This window comes from Marmota monax, unplaced genomic scaffold (genome assembly GCF_021218885.2).
Source record: "Marmota monax isolate L192 unplaced genomic scaffold, Marmota_monax_Labrador192_F-V1.1 WCK01_AAM20220418_F8-fsc00038, whole genome shotgun sequence".
Classification (NCBI taxonomy): Eukaryota; Metazoa; Chordata; class Mammalia; order Rodentia; family Sciuridae; genus Marmota; species Marmota monax.
In genome coordinates, this window is record NW_026692498.1 from 1,853,500 (window position 1) to 1,878,043 (window position 24,544).

Sequence of the window (24,544 nt, forward strand, 5' to 3'; positions counted from 1 at the left end):
AGTCCTATCCCTTCTGCCCTTTTTTGGACAGAACTTTCTGAAAACAGCATCCCCACCAAATATAAAAGTCCACTTCCAAACCTGCTTCCCTCTCTCTCTTCAGCCTCTTGTAATTTTCTCTTGCTCTCCCTTTTTGGGGAGCTTGAGGCTGAGGGCTGGGGAAAGCTATACTGAAGCTTGTGTAAAGGTAATTTGTGTCTGTGTTTTATTTTACATCACCCCAAATTCACTCAAATGACCTTAGTTCAGCCTTCCACTCTGGATGGGTGTGGAAATGGCCTTTACCAAGATTTCTCTTTTTCTCAGGGCCTTTTGCAGTGTCTCAGTCACGTCCAGTGCTATTGCCAGAGTCTCAGTAGGGCTCAGATAGTTCCCCAAGGACACACTATTCAGTTACTGAGTCTCAATAACTCTCAGCACTTTTCCCAGGTTCTCAGTTGAGTTTGGTGTCATTCCCAGGATCACAGTGTTTCTTGGGGCCTCCTCAGCATCTTACTGAGTCTCAGGCCATTTCCTAGGGACCTAGTGCCTCTGAAGATTCTTGCTGAGTCTCATGTAAGGGTTCTGACTGTGGAAATGTAGAAGACAGAAAATTTGTCTGGTGAGCAAACTCCCAGAAAATACTAGGTGTCTTATGCCAGAACTCCTATCTGATCATTAACAAGAACATCTTACATTATAACCCAATGTATCCGACTTAGTGATATAATGAACAATAATGTACTAATGGTGCAGTGAGCTACTGTAACCTAATGGTATAAATAAAGACAGCTGCCCAGACAAGCAGCCATTTCGCATCTGCATCTTGCTTTCATTTTCATTTGTTTTCTTACAGCTGGTGCCCATGTGGTGTCTGAACATCTGAAACAGGGACCCTTCTGGACGTGTTAATGGGGAAGGGAGTAGCTTATCACCTGGAGCAGGCTGATGCATGACTTTCATCAGCTGGTACTAATCCCCATTGGTAAGCTATGGGAAATTACCTATCTGACGCTCAACGATGTCACTGGGCTGAGTTCTCCTATTTATTTTACAAGGCTGGACATGCCATATGTAATGCTGACCTTGCTGCTTTGCTGGCAGAAGTAAGTTCTTGTTGCTCTTGGTACCCAGAAAGTCGTTATTTAAGTGGAGAAGATTGGGAAGATGTAGGTAAGAAGCTCATGAGAAGGTGTGAGCTCCGATTACATGCTTGTCATCTTTGTCCAGTGCTATTTGTCTCCCAGCAAACACCTCCTCCTCTGTCTGCTACCACCCACCTGCCACTTGTGATCCAGACATTCTTTATGGAGGTGTTCCCTCTGCCTTCACCACCTCCTTCTCCTCTACCACCACCACTGGTTAGATCTTGTTTGGTTAAATTTTTTACAGCAAGTGAAGGAGAAGAGAGAAACTCATACCTTAACTGCTTGTCCTATTAGGGTAGATCCCACTGGCCAGCCAGAGCATAAGCAATTGCCTTTTGCTACATAAATGCATTCTGATGTCATGTATAACTAATTAAAACAAATTTAAAAATTAAAAAAAAGAATTGCTGGTGGAATGAGATGGACATCATTACCCTAGGTACATGTATGACTGCACATACGGTACAATGCTACATTGTGTACAACCAGAGAAATGTGAAGTTGTGCTGCAGTACTGTATAATGAATCAAAATGCATTCTGCTTTCATATTTATGTAACATAAGGGGGGCGACTCAAAACAGAGCAGGAGGAAGAGCATGAGAAGAAGATTACCATTAAATAGGGATGAGAGATGCATGGGAAAGGGAGAGAGAAGGGGAATCGCACGGAAGATGGAAGGAGACCTCCACTGTTATGCAAAATTACATATAAGATGGTGTGAGGAAGAAAAAAAGAGAGAGAGAGAGAGAGAGAAAAGTGTCATAGAGTGGGGTAGAGAGAGGTGATGGGAGGGGAAGGGAGAGGAGGGGGGAATAGGAAGGGTAGCAGAATACAATAGACACTAATATGGCTGTATGTATAAACGTGGCTGTAAAACCAATGTGATACTGCAATCTTTACACGTGGAAAAAAAAGAATTCATACCCCACTTGAATCAAATGTACGATATGTCAAGATCGTTGTAATGTTTTGAGCAACTTATAAAAAAAATTTAAAAATACATAAATTAAAAAATAAATAAATAAGAATTTTTATGTATTGTTTTGGAAAGTGGCAAAAGGAGGGGAATCCATTTTTTCCAGTCCCCTCAAGATCCCATGACACAAAAGTCCCTAGTCAAGACACAGCCGTCTCTGCCAGTTCAAACAGAGCATCCTTCCAGAAATCCTTTCATGCCCCTAGAGGAAGCACTGGCATAGATTTAATTACTACTGAAGAAGTCCAAGTGTGGCTTCCTGAGGAAGTATATAAAATTGCCACTCAAATTCAGGAGACTTCAGTAGATGAATGAATTAAAAAAGTGTGGCATATATACACAATGGAATATCACTCAGCAATAAAAGAGAATAAAATCATGGCATTTGCAGGTAAATGGATGCAGTTGGAGAAGATAATGATAAGTGAACTTAGCCAATCCCCCCAAAAATATGGCGAATGTTTTCTCTTATATAAGGTGACTGACTCATAGTGGGGTAGGGAGAGGGAGCTTGGGAGGAATAGACAAACTCTAGATAGGGCAGAGGGGTGGGAGGGGCAGGGAGGAGACAGGGGGTTGGCAATGATGGTAGAAAGTGATGGACATCATTATCCAAAATACATGTATGAAGACATAAATTGGTATGAACAGACGTTATATACAAACAGAGATGAAAAATTGTGTTCTATGTGTGTGTGTAATAAGAATTGTGGTGCATTCCACTGTCATGTATTTAAAAAATAAAAGCAATTAAAAAAATTCAGAAGACTTTACCCAAAAATGCTTTTGGATTTCCCCCCCCTCATTCTCATAGTGTTACAGAGGAAAATTTGTTATCCCAGAGGTAATTGATTCTGATTATAGCAGTATAATATATGTCCTAATGTGGTCCCATATGCTCTTAAGCCTCCCCAAAGGATCCTCTATTGTTCAATTAATTGTGATTCCTTATGTTACAGCTCAATACCTTTAAACAAAAGAGGAAATGCAAGGTTTGTCTCTACTGTCATGGGAGCATGTTTACTGGTCACTGAAAGTAGACCTAAATTGACTCTTTACTTAAATGAACAACCAATTATGGGATTATTGGACACAGGTGCTAGTGTCACTGTCATACCTTTTTTGGTATGGCCTCAAACATGGCCCCTTCAAAGGGCAACTCTGGTTTGGGGCATAGAAGGCAATAATGAAAGGGTGTCTAAGAGCTCCCTGTGGTCACAATGCTCTGCCCCTTCCAACCCAACACAAATCATCACTCATGTGCAGCCATATGTGATGGCAATACCTTTTCCTATATGGGGCAGAGACATTCTACGTAAACTCTAGATGTCTGCAGAATCACCTTTTTATTGGGATCTTTGCAGATCTGACTGCCTTGTCACTACAGTGGAAATCCCCCACTCCATTGTGGGTTGAATAATGGCCATTGTCAAAGGAAAATGTGGAGCTGCAGAGGCCCTTATTCAAGAACTGCTACAATTGGGACATATTGAACCTTCTACTAGCCCTTGGAATATGCCAATTTTTGTTATAAAACTAAAATCAGGAAAATGGAGATTATTACAAGATTTAAGAGAAATTAATAAATGTATAAACCCATGGGTCTGCTCCAATGAGGATCACCAAATACAAACTTAATTCCTCAGGATTTTTCTTTATATGTCATTGACTTAAAACAATGTTTTAAAACTATTCCTCTATTTCCTGATGATCAGAAAAAAATTTGCTTTTACTGTCCCCATTTTTAACCATCATAAGCCTACTAATAGATTGCATTGGAAAGTTCTCCCACAAGGAATGCTAAATAGCCAAACATGATGTCAATATTTTGTTAATACAGCCTTGCTCTCTTGTGGTCAGAAATTTTCTCATTTACTTCTTTATCATCATCATATGGATGATATATTGCTTATAGGATGAAACATCACAGATGAAATTCTACAAGCATTACAGGAAGTGTTATTATGATCAGGACTCCATGTTGTAACAGAAAAAAATTAAACATTAACTTCTTCTCAGATACTTGAGAAATACATTACTTCAAAAATATTCAATTCTTTACATCTCAAATTTGACCCTTTTTGCTAAATTTTCCTTGGTTCATTTACAGAAATTTCTAGAACATTTAAATTGGGCATGTTCTTATATTTCATTAACTATTGATATGCTCTCTCACTTTTTCCTACTTGTTAAAGAAACAACACTACACTGCCTTCTTCAAGCTACAAATTTAACAAGAAAATTGTTGACAGTAATGGTGAGTTGATTTCCTTTATCTAATTGCCATTATCATTGGTAATTTTTGTTGGAAAACTTTATGCCTTTATAGCAGTAATTGCTACTCATAATCAAGGATTGTGTATATCAGAATGGTTACACTCTCCTCAGTTTTCAGGCTGGAATGTTCTGCCTTTTGCTGATATATATGCATAATTAACTGCTGATGGTTGCACTAAAATTTTATCTTTAACAGGCATGGACTTTCATGTTTTATATCTTACTTATGGAAAAATTCTATATCCCCAATACTTACAATTTTTCTCCTACTATCAAGTTGTATTAACAGATTTTTTTTTTTTTAGCACTGATTGCTTTTCACATGTCTCATGATGGGTGAGTGTCTTATTATGTCAGGTTACACATTCCCCCTCTTTCTCGATTTCTACCATTTGATTTGTACCTGGGTTGATGTTGTATACAGATGGAGGTAAGCAAAGTGGGTAGTGTCTATTTTTATTAAATTGACAAATTCCTGGACCTCTGATGGAAGGTAACACACAAGATGCAGTTGTGAGATCCTTTTATTCTTTATTTTCAGATGCTGAAGAATCTCATGGATATTTTCATAAAAACCCTTGCTCACTAATGAAGATGTACTCCATTTTTTTCCCCAACAGGCTGTGCCATTGTCAATAACTGTTCTCACTGTATGCCCTTCTGGGACACCATGTGGGAATCTGTAAATCCACGGGGCCTACAGTCTAATGCACTTTGGGAAATGGACATTATCCATTTCCCTCCTTTTCATCCTTATTCCTTTCTCCATGTTTCCATTAAGACTCATTCTGGGTTCATTTGAGCCAGTGCCCATAGGTGTAAAAAGGTACCTGTTTGCATTTCTCATTTATTACTCTGCTTTGCCACTATGGGCAAACCTACTCATTTAAAAATGTATTCGTTTTTAAAATATATGCCCCTTCATATATGTCCTATGCTTTTGCATAATTTTGTACTCATTGATTGACTGTCACAGCTTACAAACAAAGTATGAAATTGGCCTCTGATAGGGTGAAAAATATGAATCATAACTCTATGGAAATCAATATGCTAATTGGGCTGAAGTTGATTATTTATCATTAGTACATCATAAAGGCTATAATGAACTTAACAATATGTGTTGGTTTAATTTAAGTGACAATAGTAACTCCATTTCAAAAGAGTTAGATTACCTTAAAGACATCATTAAAAGGTCCAACAGGATTATGGAAGTTTAGATTTATTAGATTGGTTAACCTCATGGTTACCCAATATTACTTGGCTTAAACAACTAGTCATAGGTGAGTGTTTACAAATACTAGGATCATTCTTTTGTGTTTGTTGTTGTTGATTTGATGCCTAACCTATTTTTTACCTTCACCAATATTAAACAAAACAAAACAAAACAACAACAACACCCCCCCCCAAAACCCCCAAATGTTATCTATCCAAAAGGCCACACAAAACAAAAAAGGAGGAGTGTAAAGGTTCTGACTGTGGAAATGTGCTAAGCAGCAAATGTCTCTGGTGAGCAAACTCGGGGAGAATAAGAGGTATCTTATTTCCCACAGCTGGAACATTCTGCAGTTTCTCCCAGACACTATTAACATAACTAATGCATGCTTGGCCAGAACTCTTATCTGATTATTAACAAGAATATCTTCCATTATAACCCAGTGTATCTGACTTAATGATATAATGAACAATAATGTACTAATGGTGCAGTGAGCTACTGTAACCTATCAGTATAAAGACAGCTACTTAGACAAGCAGCCATTTTGCCTCTGCATCTTGCTTCCCTCTCCTTTTGTTCCCTTAAGTCTCAGGACCTTTCGCAGTTCATAGATGTGTGCACCAGGTTCTTCATTGTTTTACTGGTTTCTTTGCCTTCTCACACAGTCATTGGAGCTTAGCAACATTGCCACGTTCACAGTCATGCTTAGTGCCTGCCACTGACCCTTCATGATGCTCAGGTTTTTCTTTAGGGTATCTAAGTAGCTTAGGTCTTTTGTCAGCATGAGTGAGTCTCATGGCCAACCCTAGCACTTAAGTAGATCAGGGCCTATCCAAAAGCCTCAGGAGGACCCAAGGAATTCTCCAGAATTTCAATCATGTTTAGAAAGGTCCTCATGGTCTTCATGGTACTCAGATTATTGCCCAGGTTTTAGAATAGGCTAAAGTCCTACAAAATCTCAGAGGGGTGAAGTTCATTTACTATTGACTCAATAGTGTTCAAAATCTACTCAGAGTATTAGGGGGCTCAGGGTCTTCCTTAGGTTGACAGATGTATGCATGGCCTTCCCCAAAATCTCAGTGTCTCATTGCCTTTCCAGATTCTCAGTGAAGCACAGCACCATTCCCAAGGTCTGTAAGAGCTCTGGGCCTTCCTGAAGGTTCTCAATAGGTGCTATTGGTTTCTCTAGGGGCTCACTGAGTTTGAGAACCATTCTCAGAATCCCCTTCTCTTTAAGGCTCTTTAACACCTTCTCTATGAGGCTCAGTGCTATTCTTGGGATCTCAGTGATGCTCACTGCTTCTCCCAGCCTCAGAGCTAGTCTCTGAATCTTTCCCAAGCAAACGGTAGGTTCAGGGTTTTTCAGAGTTTCTCATTGAATCCCAGGGAATTGCCTAGAGTCTCTGTGGATCTGAGTGCCATTTCCAGCATCACAGTTGTGCTCAGCTGTTCTCCAGGATTTGATTTTATGTCAGGACCTTCCCAAGAGTAATAGTGAGAACTAGGGTCTTCCTTTCTATTTCAGCAGGTTTAAGGACTCTTCAAAATATCTGGTGGGGTTTAGATTCTTCTACAGTATTCTAGATAACTAACGGCCTTCATTAATGACTCAGTGGGGATTAGTGTCTTGCCCAGTGTGTCATTGAACTTATGGGACATTCCCGTTGTCACAGTGGTGGCCAGGGACTTCCACAATGTGTCCTTGGTCCTCAGAGCCACCACAGGTTTCTGAGTATAAGCTCAGGGCTGTCTCCATCTGCTTTCAATTCTGAAGTATTCTGCATCATGGTTAATAGGCTCTTGTCTGTCAGGTCTGGTCTGCTGGAGAACACTTCACCCATGACATCCGTGCAGTTGTAATAGGTTGTCCTGCTCCGATAGGCATCAGAGTTGCTGGGTTTAGAGTGCCAGACAACTTACACATGGCTATGTGGATTTTCATAGAACACGCCCTGGTATCTGACCATTCTTCCATTATTCAGCCAATATTATCCTTTTTACTCTGATAATGTGAAAATTAATGAGGAACATGGACACCTAATTCTTGTTTCATAACCAGTTTATTAACATCCAACACCAGTAGGGCCATGGCTGCAAGGTCCCATAAGCAAGGTGGCCAGCCTTGGTCTATATACAGAGTCCAGCTGATTAGATAGATAGGCCACTGGATGTGCCATGTTCCCAGCATTTGAGTCAGGACCCCTACAGCTATTCCATACCATTCATGGACATACAGGAACAAGGCTTTGTGAGGTCAGGGAGTCCTAGTTCAGGTGCATTGGTGAGTGATTCTTTAGTGTCCTCAAAGTCCTTTTATTTTGTTGACCCCTTAAACAGCAGATCCTATTCTCCCCTTTTTGGGCCTTCACAGAGGGGTTTTACCATAACTGAAAAGTTGGGGATCCAGACACAGCAGAATTCAGCAGCACCAAATATCTCTGATTTGACAGCAGGCTGAAGGGACTGGAATTGAGCAGGTCACCTGTTTTCTCTTGTAGCCCAGTTGCCGCTGTCCCCGAGTAATACACAAACCAAGGAACTTGGCTTTTCTTGACAGATCTGGGCTTTCTTTTGTGAAACTTTGTAACCAGCCTTACATAGGAGAGTGGGAAGCAGCTGTGTTCTTTTTATGCCATCTTCTCTGGTTGCTCCAGCCAGGAACAGATCATCTACATATTGGAACAAAGTGCATCCACATTGTTTTGCAGGAAAGGCTTTTAAGTCAGAGGCCAGCACCATCCCAAAGATGGTTGGTGGATTTTTGAAACCTTGTGGTAACCTAGTCCAGGTCAATTGGCCCTTGTTCCCATTGGAGTCTTCTCATTGGAAGGCAAAGGGTGGCTGACTCTTCGGTACTAATTGCATGCAGAAGAAGGCATCTTTAAGGTCCAGACATGTGAAGTAGCCCGCCTCAGCTGGGGGCAGACTTAGGAGATTATGTGGATTGGGGACCACAGGATGTAAGGTGACTCTGGCTTGATTTTCTGCATGTAAATCTGGGGCTGGCCAATAATCATCAGTTTCTGTTTCTGAACAGGCAAAAGAGGTGTATTTCATGGTGATTGGTGAGTTCTGAGAATTCCATATTGTAAAAGTGTGTCCAAATGTTTTTGAATTCCAATTTTTGTCTTATAAGGAATATAATGTCATCTCAGTGTACCAGTATGGCTTCAGGTTCAAATTTCATCACCACTGGGAGAAAATTTTTGGCTAGTTGAGGTGGGTTGACCTCTGTCTATACTTCTTGTAGTTGGAAAGGGATGTCTGTTTCCTGTTGTGATGTTTCCACTAGGTTGAAGAGGTGCCATCATCTTTCCAGGGAATTGTCAGGGTTAAAATATTTGATTCAGGTTTTCCCAATGATCGCACTGACTGGCCTTTTGCATCAACAATTATCTGGTCTTGGAGCTTTCCTACTAAGTCTCAACATATCAATTGAACTGGGCAATCTGGCATGTTCAGTATCTCATGGACTTCTTCATGGCCTGCTAAATTTCAATGCTGTGGTAACAGGAAAGGATGATGAGTTTTGTTTCCTGGGGCCCTTACAATTGTGGTCTCTTTCTTTGAAAGTTGCTGGGAGCCATTAGCCAAGTAGGTATGACAATTTCCTTGCCAGCGTACCCCATGTTGCAGTGACATTGAATGTAGGTGACCCTGCTCAAGGACCAGGGCGGATTAGGGTGTTCCTGGTTTAGGATAATCAGGTTTAGGGCGTTCCAGGTTTAAGATTATTCCTGCTGGGAATAGGGCGTATCCTGCTGCCTGAGTTCCCCTTGAGTTCTCACGGGATTCAGACAGTATATTTTTGGGAGACAGAAGCCCAGTGGAGGTGGATTTGGGCAGAGAACGTGGATTTCCCCAGAACGTGTTTGTAGACGGCTGGTGTGAGTTCGGGAATAAAGAGTTGCTGTTTGAATCTACAAGCTGTGTGGTGGCTCGTGATTGTGTGCCCAGCCAGACTGCGGCAGAAAGTGGCCCACATGTTGGGTCACAAACAAATGTTGAGCCCCAGCATTCACCATAAAGTCCATATTTTTGTTCAAGTGTTGAACCATAGGCTCCTGGGGGCCCCCAAATGGAGCCCAGTTGTTCCTATTCCTCATCATAATTTTTCATGGCTTCCATTCCAACAAAAATTTTCTCATGGGCATCATAGGGGTGTCTGGGTAGTGAGCATCTTGGGGGACACATTTGTAGGACTGGTATCATGCTTGAATAATTTGGTCTCTCTTATCCTGGTAAGGAGTAGCAGGAACTCAGTGAGCTTTCTTCAGTTTAAGGCATTTATTTTTCCAGGGCCCTCTAGATGGCAGTGGGTGCATGGTTTAGTCTCAGTCTCAGTCTAATCTCCGGGTGAGGAGGTTGGTTGAGACCATTCTTGTGCCCTGCATGTGGTTCCTATTTTGATATTTGTTTTGGCTTTGTCCTGGTGGGAACCCCTTTTGGTGATTTCTGGGTTTATAGTAAGGGCAGCTGCAAGGAGAAACCATCTTCTTCATCTTTCAGTCTGCTGGGTCTCTTGGTCTTGATTGACAAACACTCTGGTGGCATTCTTCCCAGCAAAACCCTCTAGTGTTTTGTAGTTTGGGTGACTGTCACTCTGGACCTGTCTTACAATGGTTGTGTTGACCACCTGCTGGTTGTCTGGTGCCTCAGGATCATAGGGAGTGAAGAGTCAGAGGCTTCATAAAGTTGTTCATAGACCTGGCTGGGGCTTTCTTCGGGCTTTTGGAGAACTTCTGACATCTTGTTCATGTTTAAGGCTCTCCTTCCCAGCTTTTAGGCTTCCTATGAGGAGTTCTTGATATCTCTTTAACTTTGGAGGTCTTCATCTTTGCTGGGGTCCCACCCTGAGTCTGTGTTGGGGAACAGGGCCTGGGCATAGGCTTGGATGTTGCCTTGTGTACCTGGGGCATGTTCCTCTAGCTTTTTAAAAGAGCTTTGGTCACCCATTTTCCCTCTTCTGAAGTAGCTGGCAGCAGTTCCCTCAGTGTTTTAGTCAGGTATTTTGCTGCTGTGACTAAAGGATCTGATGAGAACAGTTTTAAAGGAGAAAAAGTTTATTTGAGGGCTCACGGTTTCAGATGTCTTAGTCCATAGAAGGTGACTCCATTGCTTGGGGCTCCAGTGAGGCAGGATGTCAAAGCAGAAAAATGTGGTAGAGGGAAACAGCTCACATGTTGATCAGCAAGGGGAGAGGGAGAGAGAGAGAGAGAGAGAGAGAGAGAGAGAGAGAGAGAAACACGAACGAACTTGCCATAAACAAATATATATCTAAAGTCACACCTCGATTCCCACCTTCTCCGGCCACACACTACCACTTTAGTTATAATCCCTGTTAGGGGATTTAAATAATTAATAGGGTCAAGGGTCTTACAACCCAATTATTTCTCCTCTGAATCTTCTTGCATTATCTAACATGTGAGCTTTTGGGGGACACTCACATCCAAGCCTTAACAAGGAGGTAGGTTAGTGGGTCTGGATAATAGATTGCATCATATCAATCATGGTCTGAGATTTCAGTGTGTAGGAGGTAGTGTGATTTTTCCAATTTCAGAGATCATTGGAGGCAAAAGCCTGATATTTGAAAATGCATTGAGCCCCTCAGACGATTTCTTCCTGGACAACGTAGGCAGGTCCTCTAGTCTCTCACAGGGGCATCTGGAGAGCTCTCAGCTGGGTTCTTTCTCTGGTCTTAGGCTGGGTTCCCATCTTGATCTTGCAAGGTGGAGGAGGATTCTTTGGCCCTTGGGAAGCCTCTGGCCTTGAGGACCTCATAGGGGGAGGAGTAGCTGTTTTGAAGAGCCATAATCAGCTGTTTCTGGGGATTAGGGGCTGCGGGGACTGCCCATTGTCTCATTGGTCTTGGAAATGTTGTGTAGAGTGGCAGGTAAGGTGGTGGGTTCTCTTCTGGCTCACCAGGCAAAGCTGTGTTTTTTTTTTTTTTTTGCTTTTTTTTTTTGTCAGATTTTCTTTTCTTAGTTGCCTTTTTTAGGTCTTAGAGGATGCTAAAATCTGAGCTAACCTCAACTTGGATTGTCCATCTAGACAGGCTCTTAACCAAGGGGTGTGTTCCTAGGCTATCTCTTGCCAGCAATCAAGGAACTATTCTGGGTGTCCAGGAGTTCCAGTAACTATTCAAAAGACCTCAGCAATGACACTTTCAATTAAGGATCCTTCTGGCGGCCAGCCCACCCCTAAGCTTGGCCATTCTAATTCACAGAGAGAACACAACTTTGCTGAGTGAATTTCACCCCATAGACTCCCCTAAAGCCTTTCTTAAGGTTTCTCAACAGACATTCCAAGGGGATTAAGGGATTCAGTTATTTTGTGTGCCTCCCATGTTCCACCCTGCATTGGTGTCACACAACTATGACAATAATCACTTGGTACATCTCCAGTTTCTCTCCTCTCAGGACTGAGTGTCTGCTTAGCCTTGTGGGTTCATATCAATCCCCCACCTGGAGCTTCCACTTAGGTGTTGGTTGGTGGAATTCTGCCACAGACAGAATGAGGTTCCATGGAACCATGAATTGGGGCTCAGCGCTCACTTTGGTACTTTAGTTACATCTGAATTCTTCTCTTGTTCATCTCATTTACACTTTCACACAGACATGGTGTTATGGGCCAAACTATATGAGCAATGACCAAACAGACTCCATTTTATCCTGAGACTCCATGTCACGTAAGAAATGCTTCTCCCATGAGAAAACTCTGCTTCTGCCATTGTGATCCTGCTTAGCACACCCTGCTTAGAAACACCTTTTTTTTTTCTGTTCTTATGCAATGTAAAATTTTTTTTGTTTTCCATTTTTCTTGCATAAAGTACCCTGTCAGAGAATGATTGCCTAGATGTTAGTAACCATTCTTTAAGTTGTCCTCAAATAGAGTTATTTTGAACCACTTCCCTTTCTGCTTAGGATTTTATATCTCATGATGTTTGTTTAGTTTGAATCATAGCAATTGCCACTTATGATTAATGTGGTTTTGAACTATTCCTTGGAGGGGTTCAAAAGGTGTAAACTTGCAGTCTTCCCCTTAGCCCATCAGCTGGTAAATCCTGATGGCCAGCTAGTGAATACACATTTCATTTCCTGCTTAGGATACACTCAGTGATTTATTTCAATCTCACCACAACAATGGTCAGAGCAAAATTTCAAACCCCCAAATTACACAAACAAACAGGGAGGCATGGTTTCCCCTATGCTTGCTGACCCCAAACAGAGACTAATTAGGTGACTCCCTGGATCCCTTTTGGTTCTAACTCCTTTTGGAGGTTATTCAGGACCCTCAGATGTTGAACAAGCCTCTGTCCCCACTACCTAGGCCTTGGGGTAAGTCAGATGGGCTACCACCGAGGGACCCAGGATCTACCTGTTGGGTCAGGTGGTGCTCCTAGTTTTCTATTTCTGGTTCCTGTTCCTCCTGGGTTCTGTTGTGCTTCAGGGTGGCAGTTCTGAGGTGTCAGGTGAGTTGTTCCTCCTTCAGTCAATGATTTGCCTCTGTGGTATGCTAAGGGGAAGCATTGCCCTCCAACATCCCAGAGAATCCAGACCTGAGAGACAAGAGAGGGAACTTCACCATTACCTTCTCATGTGGATTGCCAAATGTTGCAGGACAAATGAGGCTGGATACCTGAGGAATTAGCAGAAAATAGGTTTATTGGCTACAGCTGGTTCACAGTTTGGCTATATCCTAAAATTTCCTCCTCTGAACCATGAGTCTAGAAATTCTTTGGACTTTATACCCACTGAGAGGAGGGGCTTGAATTTTCACTTTTGCTGGAGTCTACCTAAAAATATATATATATATATTTTTTAGTTCATACAGAGTGCTTTTATTTCACTTTTTTTTTTTTTTAGATTAGTCATAGGTTATATGCTTTAATACAAAAGCAAAAGTAACATCACAAAGTCTTTTGCCAAACTTAGTTTTTACAAGGCAGAGTAACAGGAAACAGAAAGTCTAACCACATTTGGGCTTTTTTTGCCAGAATTTTTTCTGATATTCTCTTAATAAGAACACATATGTTGAGGGTACCTGGAGAGGCTTAATTAAGATTCATTGGTGGAGGAGGGACACCACTACACTCAGGGACTTCACACGGTTTCAATAGGCCTTATTATTTTTCCTGGGGCTCATGGAGTTTCAGTGCCATGCTCAGAGTCCTCTTTGTCTTCAGGATATTTTACATGTTCTCCATGAGGCTCAGTGCTGTTCTCAGAGTGTCAGTTTTACTCAGTGTTTCTTCTAGCCTCAGATCAAGGCTCTGAATCTTCTCAAAGGAATCACTGGGTTCAGGGTCTTTTGGTCTTTCTCAATAAATCCCAGGACCTTGCCCAGGTTCTCTGTGGAGCTAAGTTTCATTCCCAGCATCCCAGCATCACATTTGTGCTCAGTATCTTCCCTAGAGTTTGACTGTGTGTCAGGGCCTTCCCAAGAGTCTTAGTGAGGCCTAGGGCCTACCCTACTGATTCAGTGCCTTAAAGAACTCTGCCCACTCTCTAGTGGTACTTAGATTCTTCCACAGTATCCTGGGTAAACAATGGCCTTCACCAGTGTCTCAGTGGGGAAAAATTCCTTGTCCAGTGTGTCACTGAAACTCAGGGAGATTCCCAGTGTCATTGCAGGGCTCTGGGCCTTCTGCAGTCAGTTGATCTCAGGGTTACATGTTTCTTAGTGTGAGCTCAGGCCTTTCTCCAGGGCCTCAGTGTGGCTCAGTGCTTACCACAATGGCTTACAGGGGCTCAGGGAATCTTTCAGGTTTGTTTTCTTTCCCCCTAGAGCTTCTGTGAGGCTAAAGTTTTCAAACAGGGTTGGGTTGTGTCTCAGTGGTAGAGTGCTTACTTAGCACATGAGAGGCCCTGGGTTCGATCCTCAGCACCACATAAAAATAAATAAATGAAACAAAGATGATATTCTGTCCATCTAAAAAATAATAAAAAAAAATGCTTTCCAACAGCTTTTCAGTGGGGTTGGAGGCCTCCTGTAGGGTCTAAGTGGGATGGTAAATTTTAGTCAGCTTTTTTTGCTGGTATAATGTAAGGTTCTAAACAGAACAACTGTGGAGAAGGAAAAGTTTATTTGAGGTCTCATAGTTTCAGAGGTCTTAGTGCAGAGAAGACTGGCTCAATTTCTCAGGGCTTGAGTTGAAGCAGGAAACCATGGTGGAAGAGTGTGGCAGAGTAAAGCAGCTCACAAGATGAACAGGGGGAAGAGAGGGAATTCCACTCACAAGATTTAATATCTATACCCCAAAGTGATGCCCCCATGTCCCACCTCTTCCAGTCACACCCTACCTACCAGACTTCAGTTAACTCTGTTAATCCCTGTCAGGGAATAAATTTACTAATTGGGTTAAGGCTCTTAGGACCCAATCATTTCTCCTCTGAGCCTTCTTGCATTGTCTCCCATGTGAGCTTTTGGGGGACACCCCATATCCTAACCATAACATTCCACACCTGGCCTAAAAACTCACAACCATCTCACAATGCATAGTACATTTTGTCCATTCCCAAGAGTCTTTATGGTTTCATCTGTTCCAAGTCTGCTCAGAGTTCAAGTCCACAGTCTTCTCTGAGGCTCAAGGCAATCTTTCATTATGAGTTTGTATAAAATTAAAAGTAATTTACAATTATGCGATATATAATGGGTACATCTCCATTCACAAAATTCAGGGCATAGAAAAAAGGCATAGGACCAAAGCAAGACTAAAATCCAGCTGGTCAAATAGGCCCTGCAGTTACGTGTCAGCATCTGGTACACATGGCATCATGATGTTCTCTCCAAAGGTCTTGTGTGTCTTTGCCCCCGTTGCCTTGCTGGTTGTAGCCCAAGGGGCCATTCTGTTGGCTGTCTCTGCTCAATTCCTGAAGCTTTCCAAGGATGATGTCTCATGTTACTGGCATTTCTTAATGGGGGAGGGGAGGGTGTCTCCATTGCAACTTCAGTTTCCTCCTCACATCTCCAGACTTCTCAGGTGCCTGCATGGACTCCAATCCTGTTGTACTTTGTCTGGCTTCCCAGGCCTTCTTTTGAAATCTTGGCGGGACCCTCCATAAGTCCCAAACTCCAGCATCCTACATTTATACAGAACCAGAACCGCATGATTGGCACCAAGGTCTGCTACCATGTTGAGCCATAGCCAAGCCTCCAGGGATCCTGGCTGCAGCAGCCTCTGAGTGTTTGAGCAGCTGAGCCTGTTTTTTAATTAGTTCCTTGTTAGGGATTAATGAGTGGCAACTGAAGCTTGGTGGGGTGTGACTGAAAGAGGTGGGACATTGGGGGCAAGGCCTTGGGGTATATATTTTATATCTTGTGAGTGGAGTTCCCTCCCCTCCCTGTTCATCGTGTGAGCTGCTTCACTCTGCCACACTCTTCCACCATGATTTCCTAAACTTTCTTGGCCCCCTTGTGTAAGAAAGATGCCCCTCTGGTCTCTTCAGAAAATTCTCACCTTGACTCCAGGGAACTTGAGATAGGTGTGGTCTTGCCAGATTTTGAGATGCCTTCAAGCCATCTTTCTTACTGTCTCTGGTCAAAGTCTTTAGCATATTTGTAGTGGTGCTACTGACTTCAACAACTGCAACTTCCTTAGTCCCAGTTTTGGAGTCTGTCAAGTTCAGTTTTTTCAAATCTGCTCTGCTCTTTGCTCCTGAATATTATAATAAATTTGGCTGAAAGGTGCCAGCAATATGTATGCCACTACCTGAATGCTATGCCACCTAGAGATTTCCTCCACCACATAAAGAAGCCAATCACTTCTGGGTGGTGGCTCAGTGATTGAGAGCTCACCTAGCATGTGTGAGGCACTTGGTTTGATCCTCAGCACCACATCAAAAAAAAAAAAATAATAATAATAAGTAAAAGTAACTATACTGTGTCTGTCTTCAACTAATAGAAAAAAAAAACAAAAACCCAAAACAACAACAAAAAACCAAAACCGACACTCTCTTCTAAAATCAGCCCCACTGCAAGTCTCAGGACCTGGGCAAAATGCAGACTTTCTCAGCTAGAATATAACGGGAATGGCTGCTACTCCAAATTCCAATACAGTCCTCCATCTGAACCCTCTTGAGCCTGGTCTTCACTGACAATTGTCCTATTGCCATTCTGGTCTTCTGAGCTCCCACCAGAATCAGCCATTAATTTCTGTTTATAACAATCTAGAGCATTTCCATCTTGCACTGCTACACATCTCAGATTCCTCCCACCAATTTTAAAATGCTCAAAATGCTTACTAAATACATGGTCACTTAGTCACACAAATTACCCCAATTCTTGGAACCAATATCTGTTTTAGTCAGCTTTTTCAGTACTGTGACTAAAATCACCCCACCAGAACAGTTGTAGGGGAGGAAAAGTTTATTTGAGGGCTCATGGTTTCGAGGTCTTAGTCCATAGAAGGCTGGCTCCATATCTCAGGGCTTGAAGTGAGGAGGGACATCATGGTGAAAGAGTGTGGCAGAGGGAAGAAACTCACATGACCAACATAAAGCAGAAGATAACTTCATTCACCAGATACAAAATATATACCAGAAAGCCATGCCCCCAAATTCCCAACTCCTCTAGCCACACCTTAACATCCTTCAGTGATCACTAGTTAATCCAATTCAGGGGATTAAATCACTGGTTATATTAATGCTCTTTTCAGATCCTTCTAGTAGAGTCTCACATGTGAAGGTTTAGAGTACAACTCACATCAAAGCCACAACAAGAGATGTCAAACTTTCCCAGGGTCTCCCTGTGTCTCAGAGCTTGTTGAGATAAACAATGAAGCTCATGGCTTTTGCATGTTCATTAGTGGTCTTCAGTGCTTTCCACAGAATATACATAGTACTCAGCACCATTTGAAGAATTTCAGTATGATTCAGAGCTGTCCATAGTATTTCAGAAATAATCAGATGGTTTCCATTAGTGTGATTATTTATTTATTTATTTATTTATTTATTTATTTATTTATTTTAGAGAGAGAGAGAGAATTTTAATATTTATCTTCTAGTTTTTCAGTGGACACAACATTTGTTTGTATGTGGTGCTGAGGATTGAACCCGGGCCGCACGCATGCCAGGTGAGTGCGCTACCGCTTGAGCCACATCCTCAGCCCCTCCATTAGTGTGATTTAAAGGCCTTCAAATGTGTCTCTTGGCATTAAGGTTCTCAATGGTATCTAATTTGGGCTCAGGACTTTCTCCAGTGTAATTCCCCAGTGGAATTCAAAGATTTGGCAGGTCTCTAAAGAGGATCACAGCATTTCATATGGTTCAACCGAGTGTGCACCTTGCCCAGGTATGAATGTGTTTCATGGTCTCCTCCAGTCTCACAGTCATGCTCAGGGTGTTTTTCTCAGAGTCTTAGTGTTCTTTTTCCTTTACTTGGATATTCAGTAGAGATCATAGACATTCCCAGCATCTAAGTGGGGTCGGGTGTTCCCCAGGATTTCAAAGAGCTAAAAGCCCTGCTTAGGTCATCTGAGGACCTCATGGTCATAACCGACTCTCAGTGTTTCTCAGGGAATTTTGCAGTGTCTCAGTCATATGAAGTGCTATTCCCAGGGTGTCAGCTGGAATTAGGTAGTTGCTCAATGGTACCATGCTCAGGGTTTCTGCCAGGGTCTCAGAAAAATCTCAGCACCTTTACTAAGTTCTCAGTAGAGTTCAGTGTCATTCCCAGGGTCACAGGGTTGCTCAGGACCAGTCCAGAATCTTATTGAGTCTCAGGGCATTCCCAGGGCCTCTTCCAGAGTGTTGTTGATATCATTGCCTTTCCAGGCATCAGTGAAGCTATAGTGTTCCCAGGTTTCACTGATGATCAGGCCCTACCTCAGAGTCTTCATGACACTCAGGGCCTTCTTTTTTATATCAGAAGGGCTCAGGAGGGCTCAAGGCCTTCCTCAGAATTTTTGTCATGTTTAGAATCTTCCACATGTTCTTCCTGGTGCTCAGATTACTGCGCAGTGCTTAGATGAGGCTGATGTCCTCAATAAATGTCTCAGTGTTTTAATTTAATCACTGATTTCTCAGTGGTGTTCAAAATTTCTTCAGAGTCTTAAGAATGCTAAAGACCTTCCTTGGGTTGACAGATGTATACAGCCTTCCTAGAAGTCTTTGTGGTCTCATGACCTTCACAAGATCTAAGTGCAGATGAGCACCATTCCCATGATCACCTTGTTCTCAGGTTCTCTGCAGGTGTCTTAATAGTTCTCATTGCCTTTTGTAGACCTCCCTGGATTTCAGAGCCATCCACAGTGCCTCCTTTTTTCTTGGTTTTATAGAGTTTCTCCATAGGCTCAGTGCTATTCTCAGGGTCTCAGTTGATGTTCAGAGCTTCCTCCAGCTTCAGAGTGACAATGAACCTTACAAAGGAAGCATTCAGTTCAGGGCCTTTTAGGTTTTATTTATTTATTTTTTTTACTGAATCCCAGGGACATTTTCCAGTGTCTCTGTGGAGCTCAGTGCCATTCCCAGTATCACAGTGGTGCTCAGGATATTCTTGGTGTTTAATTGAATGTCAGAGCCTTTCCAATATCATAGTGAACCTGGGGCCTGCCCTAATCTTTCAGTGGGTTTTAGGATGCTTCACAACATCTAGTAATGCTTAGATTTTCCCCCCAGTATTCTTGGGAAATTATTGGCCTTCACTAGTGTCTCAATGGGGATTAGTTCCTTGCCTAGTGTGTCATTGAAACTCAGGGATATTCACATTGTCATAGTGTTGCTCAGGGCCTCCTGTCTCTTTCCATGGACACCCAAGATCACAGGAACCTTAATAGGACCCAAACATAAAGGTATTTCTCTGTCTCTGTGTGGTTATTTTATGCGGCCCAGTTCACCTGGAGTGACCTTGAGTGTTTTAGTTTTGAGACTGGACAATTGGTGACCTGACAATTGGTGACTCCTACAAGGATTCCAGGGTAAATTTTAGAAATTTAGTAGGTTTGGAATTTCTGTTTAAAAAGTTAAGCGCAGTTAAGATTTCAGAGTATTGTCAGCTGAATTGTAGAAAGTGAGTGAATTAAACAGGAGAAAATCTGTGATGTTAAACTTTTTAATATTTGGGAATACTTTGTCCTTAGAAAGAGAATAAAAAAATTATTTCTACAATTCTAAAGACTCTAAATAAATGTAAAGAATTATTAAGATGATTAATGGGATATTTTGTTAAGTTCGGTCCTCTGCCATGGGAATAGCACTTCTGAGGACTTTTTTGGATTGTTTTTATGAATCTTTATATTTTGAAATACTAGGTAAAATGTTTTTTGGGGTTTATCTACTAGAAGTCTGTGCTTTGGAAAGTAAGAAAAAGAAATGAAAGATTTCGTGATGAGACTTGATACAAGGATTCCTTACCTGTAGAGAAGTTAATTTTATTTTTCTATTGTTTTGTGAATACTCAGAAAGTTTATACTGAACCTCTTTGCTACGTTTTTTTTTATTGGTTGTTCAAAACATTACAAAGCTCATGACATATCATTTTTCATACGTTTGATTCAAGTGAGTTATGAACTCCCATTTTTACCCCAAATACAAATTGCAGAAACACATCAGTTACACATTCACAATTTTTACATAATGCCATATTAGTGACTGTTGTATTCTGCTGCCTTTCCTATCCCCTACTATCCCCCCTCCCCTCCCCTCTCATCTTCCCTCTCTACCTCATCTGCTGTTGTTTAATTCTCTCCCTTGTTTCCCCCCCCCCTTTCCCCTCACAACCTCTTATATGTAATTTTGTGTAACATTGAGGGTCTCCTACCATTTCCATATGCTTCCCCTTCTCTCTCCCTTTCTCTCCCCCCACTCGTCTCTGTTTAATGTTAATCTTTTCCTCATGCTCTTCCTCCCTGTTCTGTTCTTAGTTGCTCTCTTTATATCAAAGAAGACATTTGGCATTTGTTTTTTAAGGATTGGCTAGCTTCACTTAGCATAATCTGTTCTAATGCCATCCATTTGCTACATTTTTGTCCTACAGATTTTTTGGGGGGGATTGGCTTACTTCACTTTGCATGATATTCTCCAACTCCATGTATATATGTCAAATCCAATTTACTTATTTTTAAAAAATAAGATATCAGAGAACTGTATCAAAAGGATTAGTCATCTCTTCCTTGTTGATGAACAATCCTAGAAATAATGGACAAAACAGATTTTATAAACATCAATATTTTATTAGTTATTTGGCCACCTAGAAAAACTTGTGAGTTAGTAATTATAAAGACATGTTTATTTTATTGTTTACCTAATTTAAATTGAACCCTTTAAATCATGTGAACCAAAGGTATTTGGATACATTTTTCAACACTTTAGCCTATGAGTTTATATGCCAATTTTGATACCAAACATGGAGACATGACAATATACCAGTGAATATACATACAGAAAAAAACAAAAGCCTTGAAGCTTTTTAAAAATATAATAGATTGAGAGCTAACCCTTATAAGTTGGCCACTAAAAAAAGCAGAGTATGTGTGTGTGTGTGTGTGACACACACACACACACACACATATACACACAGTCTATAGCTGAATAAAATAGATCTGGTTAGAAAAACACATTAACCTAGGTGCAGTTGATCAAAATCATGAACTAAAAACTACAGAATCTTAAAAATAAGATTCCTGGAAAAAAAAATGATATTGCCCTTAATGGTAAAACAGCATGAGAAAGCAAGAAATAGACACAGGGAGAGAGAGAATGAGAGAGAGAAAGAGAGAGTGCCCTGAAACCATTGCTCTGTGCCTCAGCCAGGAAGGGAGAAGGTGATCTGACACTTTTCCTTCAGTTTCAGATTGGTCCCATCTGGAGGCTTTTGGCAGCTGTTTATATTCCAGTGCCTGCCTTACTGAGCTGCCTGGGGATTTTTAACCTTTTTTTTTTTTTTTTTACCCAGATAGCAATCAAGCCACTTTTGCATTAGGTTTCCCATGACAAAGCTGACAATTAAAACACTTGGCAGAAATAAAAGTAAGTTTTAAGTGAAGAATTTGACAAGGTTTTGGGGACAGACAACAATGTCAGGAACACATGGATGGACATGAACAAACAAGAGACAAATAGTGGTGGACAAGACACTGTCTCCTCCAATACCCAGACACAAGATTTCATCAGGACTCACTTACTGGCTTTCTGGGTGAATGACCCAGGGTCCCATCAGGTACACTTTCACAAAGTGCTAAGTTTACAAGTTTGACTCTCACCAGATCTGGGTTTACAGGCATGAGCCACACCACATATGTTCATGGGCAGCCTTGAATTGGTCACTGCAGGGGATCCAGAACCTCACAGGTCAGAGAGCTACCAAACTTGAGAGAAAGGGCACATGTCTCTGTGTCCAAGGATCTGGAATACTGGTGTGCTCAAGAGCCACAGCCCTGACTCCAGGAATCTTACTGGATCCTCCCAATGCTGTGCATTTCAAAAAGCATGAGGTCAGTGTGGAAGCAACCCGTGGAAATTTATTCAGTGGCAGGTCTGGGACAGTGACCAAGGTGCCTCTGCAAATCTCCACCCCTTGCAAAAGGTAGGATATCTCTTTTATAGCCCCGAACCACAAGCAATCAGTAAGTCAAAACAATAGCAATGCAGGAAATGGATCAAAATGACCCAATACAGGATACAGTGCACTGTCCAAGAAAAATAGGAACTAAAAAAGAAATGTTACAAATGTATTTCTTTTCTAAAAAATACTTTTCCTTCGTTTATTCATTTTTTAATGTGGTGCTAGAATTGAACCCAGTGCCTCATGCATGCAAGAAAAGTGCTCGACCACCAAGCTACAAACCCAGCACACAAATATATTTCTTAATAATACATTGTATAAGAATAACAGGAACATTTTTCAAACACCCTGGGTTGCATATATAAAATGAAATCTCAGGTTAAAATGGAGTTTATCTGTTCAAGGCACATACAGTTTGATCCATAACATTGCCCAGTGTCTCAGTGGATATCATGGTCTCCTTCAGTCTCACAGTCATAGCAGTAAGTTCTCCCAGGGAATTGATGTTTTCCTTCCTTTCCTCAGAAATTTCAGAGGAGCTCTTGAACAGTCCCAGATGTCAGTGTGCTTCAGGATGTTCCCCAGGTTTTAAAAGAACAAAAGGATGAGCCCAGGGACACAGTGGAACTCATGGCCATTACCAGGATCTCAGATTGACTCAGGGCATTATGAAGTGTCTCAGTCATGTTTAACGCTATTTGTAGAGTCCCAATTGTGATTAGATAGTTCCACAAGGACACACTGGATTCAGGGTTTTGCCAGGGTCTCACTAAATCTCAGGATCTTTCTCACATCCTCAGTGTAGTCATTATCATTCATAGGGTTACAGTGCTGCTCAGGGCCAGCCCAGAGTCTAACTGAGTCTCAGGGCATTTCTCCAGAACACAGTAGTGCCCAGGGCCTTATGCAGAGTCTTTGTGGTGTCACTGCCTTCCAAGACAATCAGTGAGCTATAGTCTTCACAGGTCACTTTGATCACTAGGGTCTGCCCAAGAGTTTTAGTGATGCTAGGACCTTCTTCAGGGTAGCAGAGGGGTCAGGGTCTCCTTTTGTCTGAGTGGTTTTCTAGGTCAACAAGAAAGCTCATGGCTTTCCTATGTGTTTTTAGAGGGCCTCAATGCCTTCCACAGTGTATCTGCTGTTCACAGGATAATCTCTAGAATTTCTGTGTAACTCAGGGCTGATCATAGAATTTCGGGGCTATTCAGGGCTATTCATTCCATGACGTGATTCAACGGTCTTTAAAAGAGTCACTTGGCATGCAGTGGTTTGTAATTGGCATTCAGGGCTTTTCCCACTGTGTTGCTTGGATTCAGGGATTCTGCAGGTTACTGAGGATGCTCAGGGACTCTGGTACTGATTCAGTGGATTGTGGGTCCTTGCCTAGGGTCTCAGTGGTTTACATGGACTCCTCTAGTACCATGGCCTTTGTCAGGGTGTACCCCAAGAATCTCAGTGTTCTCATTCCCATGCTTGTGCATTCAGGTGAGCTCTTGGACATTTTCAGCAACTCAGTGTAGGTCAGAAATTGTCTCAGGTATTCAAAGAGCCAAAGGCTTTGCCCATTGCCTCAATGGAACTCATGACCATTACCAGACACTCCATTTTCCTTAGGGCATTTTTCAATGTCTCATTCACGTCCCATTTTGTATCCAGTGTGTGATCAGGGATTAGATAGTTCCCTAAAGACACACTGGGTTCAGAGTTTTCATCAGACTGTAAGCAAATCTCAGCATGTTTCTCAGGTTCTCAGTGGAGTTCATTGTCATTCCCAGTGTTACAATGTTACCCAGGGTCTTCTGCAGAGTCTCTGTGGTGTCATTACCTTCTCAGAAATTCAGTGAACCTATAGTCCTCCCAGGTCACACTGATGATCAGGGGGTCCCCAGAAAATTAGTGACAAGAAGGGGGCTTGGATAGTGCCCAGTGTTTAGAAGAGGTTCAAGGCTTTAACAAAATTCTAAAATTTATTAATTTCATTCAGTGTTGTTTCAATGGTGATCAAAATATTCTTCAGATTCTTAGAAATAATAATGACTCAACCTTAGGATAACAGATGTGTTCATAGCCTTTGCAAGAAAGTTAGTGTTCTCATTACCTTCTCAGGTTCTCAATACACATCAGCACCATTTACAATTTTACCACTTGATCAGAGCCTTCCCCGGGGTCTCAATAGTTCTCACTGCCTTTTTGAGAGGATCAATGAGTTTTAGAGCCAATCTCAGAATCTCCTATTATTTCAGGATATTTTCCAGTTTGTCCATAAGGCTCAGTGCTATTCTCAAGAGTCTCAGTGATGCTCAGTGCTTCTTCCAAACTCAGTTTTAGGCTGTGAATCTTACCAAATAAAACACTGTGTTTAGGGCCATTAAGGGTTTCTTAATGATTCCTAGGGTTTCTCCCAGGGTTTCTGTGGAGCTAAGTGTCATTCTTAGGATCACAATTGTGCT